Source organism: Passer domesticus, chromosome 11 (assembly GCF_036417665.1).
Source record: "Passer domesticus isolate bPasDom1 chromosome 11, bPasDom1.hap1, whole genome shotgun sequence".
NCBI classification, from domain to species: domain Eukaryota; kingdom Metazoa; phylum Chordata; class Aves; order Passeriformes; family Passeridae; genus Passer; species Passer domesticus.
In genome coordinates, this window is record NC_087484.1 from 33697257 (window position 1) to 33706652 (window position 9396).

Consider the following 9396-nt stretch of genomic DNA (forward strand, 5'->3'; position numbering starts at 1 on the left):
CTCTGTACCCATGGGTATGGGATGAACATGGACAGTGAAAGTGTCAGTCATGTTGCTTGCACACTCCTTCCTTTGTACACAAGACAAAACCATGCACACCCCCAGGTATGGATATATTAATAGGATATGGATGGATAGGGGTTTCCCACAGAGCAGTAACTTTTGCATAACTCACCATTTAACTGGTGGCCAGGGGATTTTTTCCCTACTCTGTGGGAGAAGGCGTCCAAGAGCTGAAGGAGCAGCATTCAGAAGCAGATTCAAGATTTCTAGGTAGGAAGTGGAGCTCACAACCATCCACATAACTCGCCATATTCATTGGGATGGGCTGCTGCTTCTCTAGGAATTTGGCCCAATGCAGACATGAGACTTGGAAAAATCCCAGCTCTCTGTGGGTTTGTGCAAAAGGGGGAGCAGCTCAAACACTTTGTGCCTGCCTGGGGGACACCAGGTCCAAGGAGCTTTGGTGGCAGAGGGTGACCTGGGCTGGTGGCAGGTGAAGTTCCATTCTATGACATTCTCAGAGTGGCACAGGACAAAGGTCCAAGTACCCCCAAACCCACTGATGAAGTCCTTAGAGTGCTGCACATCCTCTAGGAAAAGCTGCTGTCACACAATCTATTGGGATTTATAACTTTCATTTGCAACACTTTAAATCCAAATTTCAAACTGCAATATTTTTACACTCAAGACACAGTAATGCATAAATGCATAATAGATCTTTCAATTTCCTATTGATTCAGTCACAATTTAAAATAACATAATATTGCAAACAAAATCCTCTTAATGCAAAGTTACCAAAGATTTTCACTACACATTTGTTTTTTTGGTTTTATCTTTCATATTTTTTTCTTTCCTTTTTTGTCCAGTGTTTTTAACAGAGAACTCGTCCTACAAAAGGAATGTACAGCAAAATGAGAAATATTTCTGATAAACAATGAAAATGTAGGCTCCTCCTCTGTTTCCTTTTCTATGGATACCCTGAAGAAAATTATCTAGCAGATATGAGCAGAGGTGTGATGTGTTTCATTTGGACTAAGCTGGAGTTCAGCACTGCTGACATCCTGATCCAGTCAAGAGCTGCAGAATTCTTTTGCAGATCTTGAACCTTGTGTTTGCAGGCACAGCACCTGCAGTGCTGACACACCAATGCACATGAATAACTCTGTTATTCCCTCTCAGAATTTGGGCTCTGCCCCAGCACGAGGTGCTGCAGCCCTTTGCTCCTGGTTCCCATATGGAGCAGCTCCCTTCCTGCTGGCTGAGCTGCTCAGGCAGAACCCGGCAGCTCCTGGCCCTGCAGGGCTGAGGCTTTTCCCCACTGCTGGGCACAGACTGATGGAGCAGCACTGCTGAACACGGGCACACCCAGAGGCACCAGGAGCAGCTGCCTTTGGCCACCTGAGGCTCCAAGGCCCAAACTCTGAGCAGCCAGGGCTGGAAGAGACTCGCAGGCTCCCTGTTGGCTGTGCTGCCCCACTTGTGCCCAGCCCAGCTCTGCCTGGGGCAGAGGGAGAACAAGGGGCAGCTCCCTCCCAGCCCAGCCCAGGGACCCCTCCAGCCCCAGGGCTTGGGGCACTGTCAGCACCTGCTGCTCCAGCCACCGCTCCTGCTGGCCCTGACAGCAACACCCAAACTGGGACTGATCCCGAGGGAGCAGCAGCAGGGCCTGGTTCTGATTCCTGACTCTGGGGCAGGGCTGGACAAATGACCCACAGCAGCAGCAGCAGCAGCACATGGAGCTGACTTTCAGGACAGCCCCTGCCACTCTTCCCTCCTGTGTGCAGCGGTGTCACAGCAGCCTGAGGCACCTGGGAGCCCCCAGTGCCAGCAGGGACTTGAGATGGCAGCCCTGGGCTCCTGGAGGTTGTGCAAGGAACGGAGCTGGGGACTCCCAGTCCATGGGGAGCTTCCAGATGGAAAAGGCTGCTGTGCCCAGGCAGCTCCAAGGGCAAAGAAAGGAGAGTCTCGACCACTGGATCTGAGCCAGTCCCAGAGTCCTGGGCAGCAGCCACTGAGCCTTGGGGGAAGAGAGGGCACAGCAAGAGGGACAAAACCAGGCGAGGTCAGAGACTGGAGAGAGCCAGACCTGGGACAGGAACAGCTGCTTCACTGCACTCTTGGAGAAAGCTCTTGGCTGGTTCACAGCGCTGAAAGGCATGAAGGGCAGAGAGGAGGCCATACCAAACAATGCTCCTGTTTCCACACCCTCCCCTCTCTGTGTCCCAGAAGGAATTGCATGGACTGTATTCAACTCTCCGAGTCGTCTCGTTCAGCATGAGCAGCTTAGCACCAGGAGCTGAAGGAGCTGCCGCCATAGGCCACAGGAGCTGAGCAAGAGGGAACTTTTAGAGCAAAGTAATGCTGCTCAAATAGACCTAGCTAAATGCAGCGGATAGAATAATGGAATCACAGCATCCTTTCTGTTGGAAAAGACCTCTGAGCTCATCCAGTCCAGCTGTTCACCCAGCAGTGTCAAGCCCAGCACTAAACCATGTCCCTGAAGTGCCAAGGCCTGGATAACAGCCCTGAGTGAGGCCTGAGCAGCAGGCCCTGAGCCAAAGGTGACTTCTGGATGAACCTTCCAACCAAAGGTTATCTTTGTATATGCTCACTGATGAAATATGCATGGTCATTAGCATTGTGATGGATGTAGCCACTTATTAGTGAAATATGTATTGACCTTTCTGTATTTAGAAGCTGGACAAGGCCATGAAATCTGACATCTGGCCTTGTTTGGGGCTGGAGGATCAAAGTCAGCTCCCTTGGTTCCTCCTTGAGCCCTGACCAGGCTTTGGGAGGAACCCAAGAGGAGGATGAAACCAGATGTTCCCACACTGGAAGTGCTGTCAGTTTGTTCATTCAGCACTGTCAGAGCTGGGCCCTCTCACAGCGAGGTTGGAGCCTCACCTGTGGCTGGAGGCACCTGCAGGAATTCCCAGTGTCCAGGAGTGGATCTGCAGCCCTTGGCTGGGACAGCTTCCCCCAGCTGCTGTGTGGATCTGGGGGATGCTGAAGGCTGAGGGTAACAGGTGCTGGATCTTTCTTAATCACTGCAGGCAATCTTTGGTTCTGATGATTGAGTGCATTGCTGAGCTGCTCCTTTTGTGATCCTTTGCTGCTTTGAGATGCAGTAAATGACACTGATTCCTTCAGTTGCAGTCTGTGTCTTTGGTGCTGACCCTGCCCACTGGTAAAACAAAACTGGCAGAGTCTGGCCAGATCAGAGCAAAATGTCACTTGTTAAATGTAAATATGAGGAATCAGTCCTGCCAGAAATTCCTGGTTTTCTTTTCTTTTTCCTTTTTTTTCTTGGTAAAACAGAAACCATGCCCTAAAAAGAGATTGGAGCAGTGAGCAAGCACTTAAAAGTCTTTTAATGCCAGATGTATTAAAATGCATCCAAAAATTGCATATGCAAAAAGGAAAAGAACTTGTGGGTTTGGGAAGACGAAGATTAATTTTGTTAACTGCACATTGGAAACAACACCAACTGAAGGAAGAATTGGTTTTGGAATGCTCCCACATAGAGGGACAGAGGAAAGTTTAAATCTTGAGGTCAGGTTCATTTGTGCAAGTGAAACTATTTACTATTAATATTAATATTATTATATCACACAAACAAACCTGAGCTCAAGACACAAACCTTTTTCTGTCACTTCATGTGGGAGTGTTCCAACAACAGTTTTTCCTTCTGTTGGTGTTGTTTCCAATGTGTCATTAACAAAATTCACCCTCGTCTTCCCAAAAACACAAGTTGTTTTCCTCTTCCCATAAAAAATGGATAATGTGAAATAATGTTGAAAACTGTAATTTGTTAGCTTTGGCTGCTCACTGTAACACTAAATACCCTACAGAAAAGGACTGGCCACGACCCAAATGTCAGTGGTAAACTTTGTATATTGTGTGTAATGAATAAAGGAGGACAGGATGAAATTGGGTATTTTCATAGGGTTTGCTGATACTGTGATGCAGAGTGCTTTTTCTATTACTGTGAGAAATAAAGACATTAAGACTTCTGGGTTTTTCATGTGCTAGACAATCCACAAGCTGCAGGATTGATTGAACAGGTGAAGGGGTTGTTAAAAGAGCAGTTGACAAAATGAGGAGATGGGAACCTGTCCCCATGGAGAACCCATCTCCCAGGTGTGCTCCAAGCCCTTAACAATGGCCCACTGGGGAAACGGAAACCCCTGGCTGTGCATGGCTGCCCCCAATTTATATTAGAGCTAAATCAATTATTACAAGAAATAATAAGTGATGCAGTGAAAATGTCCAATAGCACATACTGTGAGCTCCAACCAACACAAATGAGGCTCTGCAGAACCACACAGCCTTGGATTATCTGCTTGCTGGCCAGGGAGGAACCTGGGCTATTCTAGGGCAGGAATGTTACAGGAATGTCTGGCAGTGCTGGGTTTGATATCCAACCATCAGGAATCTCCTTGATAGAAAGATCAGGAGGAGAGAGGCAGAAAGGAGAAAATTCTTCCTGGTGGGATTGGCTCCCAAATTGGAGGCTGCTGTGAAATGAATTTGTGGCAGTCACTGTCATCATTGCAGCACTTGGTGTGTCATGATTCCATGTTAGAGTTGTTGTGACACCTTTTGCTGGAAATGGAGTACTGAGACTTGTCTAAAAAAAAAAGACACAGTCTCAAGAAAAAAGGGACATTTGGTAAAGTAACAGAGAATAGCAGCTAATTAAGCAGGTTTTAAAGGGAATGCAAATTAGAGCTCTGAGTAATGAACTTGAGCAGTACTTCATTGAAGAACAAGAGGTGACACCTTTATGCCTGTCATGGTTTGACCCTGGCACAATGCCAGGGCCCCCATGAAAGGTGTATTTCCAAAATGGTTACTGTGAGATGTGACCCGGAAACAGAACAAAGCAGGCTCCCACCTGGGGATGGAGGGAAAAACACAACACTTGAATAATCTACAACACAGAAACATAAGGGAAAAAGAAAAAAACAGACACAACAATCCACAATGGAACACTCCCAAAACACTCCTCCTCCCCCTAGTCCTCTAACATTCAAATCTCAGTCCAATACCCTCCTTCACACATGCTCCCCCCAGTTCATCAGGGGAGAGGAGTCTCCCTCTTGCACCATGGTCCTTTCTCGGAAACACAGTTGGAACTTCTTGTGCTTCTGTGTCACACGTGGCAGCCGCCCCGAGAGAATCTGCTGTGGTGACCATTTTCTTCCTATGTCCAGCGCTCTCACTACCGGCCATGGATCCAAACTGCTCCTTAGGTCCTTTTAAGAATGCATCACCCAGTTTTAAGAAGTGGCCGCCTCTTACCATTTGGGACACCTGTCCCCCCTATATTTTTATTCTCTTGGGGTCTGGGTCTCAGGAACAGAGATCTTTCGCTGAAGGCAGAGGGCTCCACCACACTTTCCCCCTTTGTCTTTGTTCTCTCTATTTCTCTTCGCGGCCTTATCATTCTTGGCTTCCGGCCAACTGCCTCTCTCAAGGTGCAGTCTCTGCATTATTGGAAGAAATTTGTTTCGCTCGTGGCTATGTGAGAGAAAAGTTCAGATAAAGCCACTCCAATCATCTCTTCCATCTAAGGTACTCGCATCTGCTGGCATTTTCTTCAACTACTCAAACCCTTTCTTCTTTCTTATCCTCCGTCCTCTCTAAACTCACAGCTGGGGAGGATCAGTGTTTTTACAGCTTCCATTGTTTCAATACTAAAAGAGTTAAAAGCTCAGCCCGGTCTCCCAGCGGCTGGGCACCTTGCGCCCCCGCGCTTCTCCTCCTGGCCGTGGTGCCGGCAGGAGATATCAAATTCCAAGCCAGCACAGACTCTATCACTCTCTCCCCGGGGGGCTGCCCAAACGGTCCCAGTTCTCCTCCACCCCTGCCTCTTGCAGGGGCTCCAGCCTCTCTCCCCACAGGCCGCATGGCCTTCCCCTCCACCACCCAGACGCAGCTGGGCAGGGGGAAGACGTCAGACCAGCTCACCTGCCTGCCGGACTCCAAAGACGGAGTTTCTCTCCGAATGCTCTGCTTTTAACCACTGTGTGTTCTCAGAGGCGTATCCAAATCCCAGTGGCCACACCAGGTGCCAATTTCAAGTCTGGCCACTGACTGGTTTGACCATAACCATTCCAAAAACTCACTTCCGGGTCAAACCAAGACAAACACCCACCCAGAAAGTGCCCTACAATTCCAAGGTCAATCTTTCCTCTACAGCATGGGTTTGCTGTCAGAGTCTGCACGGGATTGTAAAATCACCAGGAGAAAAGTTCTTTTAGTTCTTTTAGTTCTTTTAGAAGTGAGTTCTTTTAGTTCTTTTAGAAGTTCTTTTAGAAGTGAGAAAATCACCAGAACAAGTTCTGCTTTGTCACTACCTCAAGACTTTGAGGGAGAGGGTTTGTGGTTCTTACTTGCTCACAGGGGTGCACAACAAGGGTTGAAACAGTAAAAATAGCCCAAACCCTTTAGCAATTGGAAGGAAGACCTGAGGCACTGGGAGCTAGCAGCTCAGAAACACGTGGCTTTTGCTCCTCTCTTCTACCTGAGAGCTTCCTGGGCAGGGGCAATTCTTCCAGTTGCATCACCGTGGCCATGGCTAGCAGGGGCAAGGAGCAGATGGATTTAGCTTCTCCTGCCAGCCCCTGAAATGCCAGTTGTCATTTGTGTGCGCTGAGGATTCTGTTTCAGACTCTGAACTTGCGCAGCTGCTCCTTGGGCGCTGCTGGCCCGCAGGCGCAGCGGTGCTGCAGCAGCTGTCCCGCACACAGGGAGGGCTCTGGAGCCTCCCCAGGGCCACCAAGGAGCGGAGGAGGGAACGTGCCCGGGATCTGCTGCAGTACCGTGGGGTTGTGGGGGATCCTTCGGTCTCTTTGATGGGAGAGGGAAGGGGGCAGATGGAATCAAGATGGGACAGGGATCAGACAGGCCCACGCCAGGCAGCATTTTCTCCTCTGAGTGCTCCTCTGGGTTGAACGAGCTAGTGAAGCCTGCAGAGCAAATGCCACCTGGGAGTGAGGGAAAGGCTGGTTGGAAAGGAGTCAGATAAAGCCCATGTGGGCATTTCTCCTGCCAAGGGGCTCCTGGGGAGACAAAGGAGACAAGAAAGATGTCTCATCTCCCAACATTTCCTGGGATATGCTTTTGTGGTTGCCTTGGCAGTGTTAGTGGTCACAGGTTATTGGGAGGACTCTATGATCTTAAAGGCCTTTTCCAATGGAAACAGTTCTGCAATTCTGAACTTCCATTCCTGCTTTGAAGGATGCAGTCCCAAATAGACACATATTTGTGTTTTTAAGGAATTTAGCATCTACCTTTCCTTGAAAGTAATAGGAATCAGGTTTTAAATGCTCTCAAAACACTTGAATTCCTTGCTCTTAAGCTGTGTGTTTGAATTGAAGTGCTTTTGTCCGCAAAGGCTGGACCATGGGATGAATGCAGGCAATTCAGTTGCAGTGGCACTTGTTTCACCTGCTTTTCTTCTTCCTTTCCCCATGGGTGGCCGATTTGGGAGTATTTGTTTTGTACTTGGAGTTCTGGCTTCAACTTACTCATGGATGTGCAGTAAAATTTATCTACCCCTTTCTACTAAAAAATGCTTGCAGACTGGTGGGAATTGCTAGAGACAAGGCTTACAAACCAGTCGCAAGTACGATTAGCCCAGTGTCCCTGCTTCAGTCCAGGTATGCTTGTATTAAAAAGGAGCAAACTATTCTAACTCACTCACCCCCTCCCTCCCCTTTTATTTGGTAGCTCTTGTAACGAGTCCTTACCATTCCAACTCTTAGTTATCAAATGTGTGAAGGCACAATACTGCTGTAGCAGAAGCCTGAGTTCAGTGAGAACATGTCCAAAGCACTGGGTCCCAACAGCAGTGGACACGGTGAGAGACTTGGCTTTGCTGCCATGGCCATCCAGCCATGGGGAGAGCAGCTGCTGGGGCTTCCCCCATTCTGCCAAGAGCAGTCTGCCTCCAGCATGTGGACTGCATGGCCATGATTTGGAAAGAATGTGTAAAATGCATAGTTTGAATGTATTTTGATGGTGTCTGACATCACCTGACTGGAGCAGTTTGGTAGGCAGGACGCCCTGCGGGCAGGGCCATGGCAGGGATTGGTGGCTGGCACTGGCACTGGCAGTGTTATTTTTCCAGACAGGCTCCTGGTACATCTGCAGGGGAGGGCACCAGCAGCTGTATCAGCCCAGCGAGCAGCAGCACATGGAGGAGACCCTCATCTGCAAAGAGCCCGTCACCCCCTTTGCTTTCTCCCACGGCAGCACAAGATGATTCTGCTGCAGGTGAAGGGCTGCTGCAGCCTGGAGACTCCTTCAGCCAGAACTTGCTGCAATCTCGTTCCTGCAGCTGTGCCTGGAGGATGTTGGCCTGCAGAGGTGCTGCCAATGTCCCGGAATGCTGCTTGGCCCAGAGAGGCAGTGTGTGTACAAAAGCTGCATTCAAAGCCCTAATCACCAGACCCCGGAGCCACTGGCAAGGGCAGCAGCTCTTCTTCATTCCATGCAGGTGAGAGCCCAGCCTTGGAGCCTGTCCCTGGGGACAGGGAAACACTCTGAGTATAGGTTTGAATTTTCAGGGACAGTCCAAATGAGAATTGCTTTGAGGCAGGTGTTGTAATGTTGGGTTTGGGTGTGTCTGCAGGAAAGAAAGCAGGAGTAAACCCCTTGCACAACAATGGAGAACTTTGCATGGCCAATTTACACCCTACAGATACACTGATCATGTCAGCCCACTGAACACTGGGGGCATCTAATGCAGAGATCTTTGAATAGATAAGAGAGATGAGACTTGAAGAATAATTTTGCAGATGCTGAAGAAGGGATCAGACCCACGTGTCCCGTGGGTTAGGCTTAGTTCTGCCAAATCAAGGATGATTAGTTTTATCTGCTCTGTTGGAGAGTATTTTAGAATGACCTGCCAAGTGCTATTTCTATGAAGAAAATTTTGAATTGTCAGGAACTGCCAGGGTCAGAAATGTTTTGAGGAAGATGATGTTTATGTTGGGTTTGGGTGTCTCTGCAATCAAGAAAGCAGGAAATAAACCCCTGGAACAATGAAGCAGAGCAAAAGTGGAATGTTTGGATGGTCAATTAGTTCCCTAAAGCTATCGGCCAGCTGAATTGTGGGCTCATCTACTGGGGAGTGCAGAGCTGCTTTAACTTCCACAGCATGGTGCCATTGTTTGTGTCCCAGCACTTTGTTTGATGTGAAGAGAAATTAACCAATTCCCACACCAACCAGCTGCAACCCAGAACTGAGTGGGAATTCCAGAAATAAAGGACTTGAAAAGTAGCTTTGGAGAGGGTTTACTTCCTAGACAGTGTGAAACCCTCAGGCGTGGCCAGGCTGGGCTTAAGGCTGGCTGCCCTTGGGAAGGGAAGGGAAAGGGA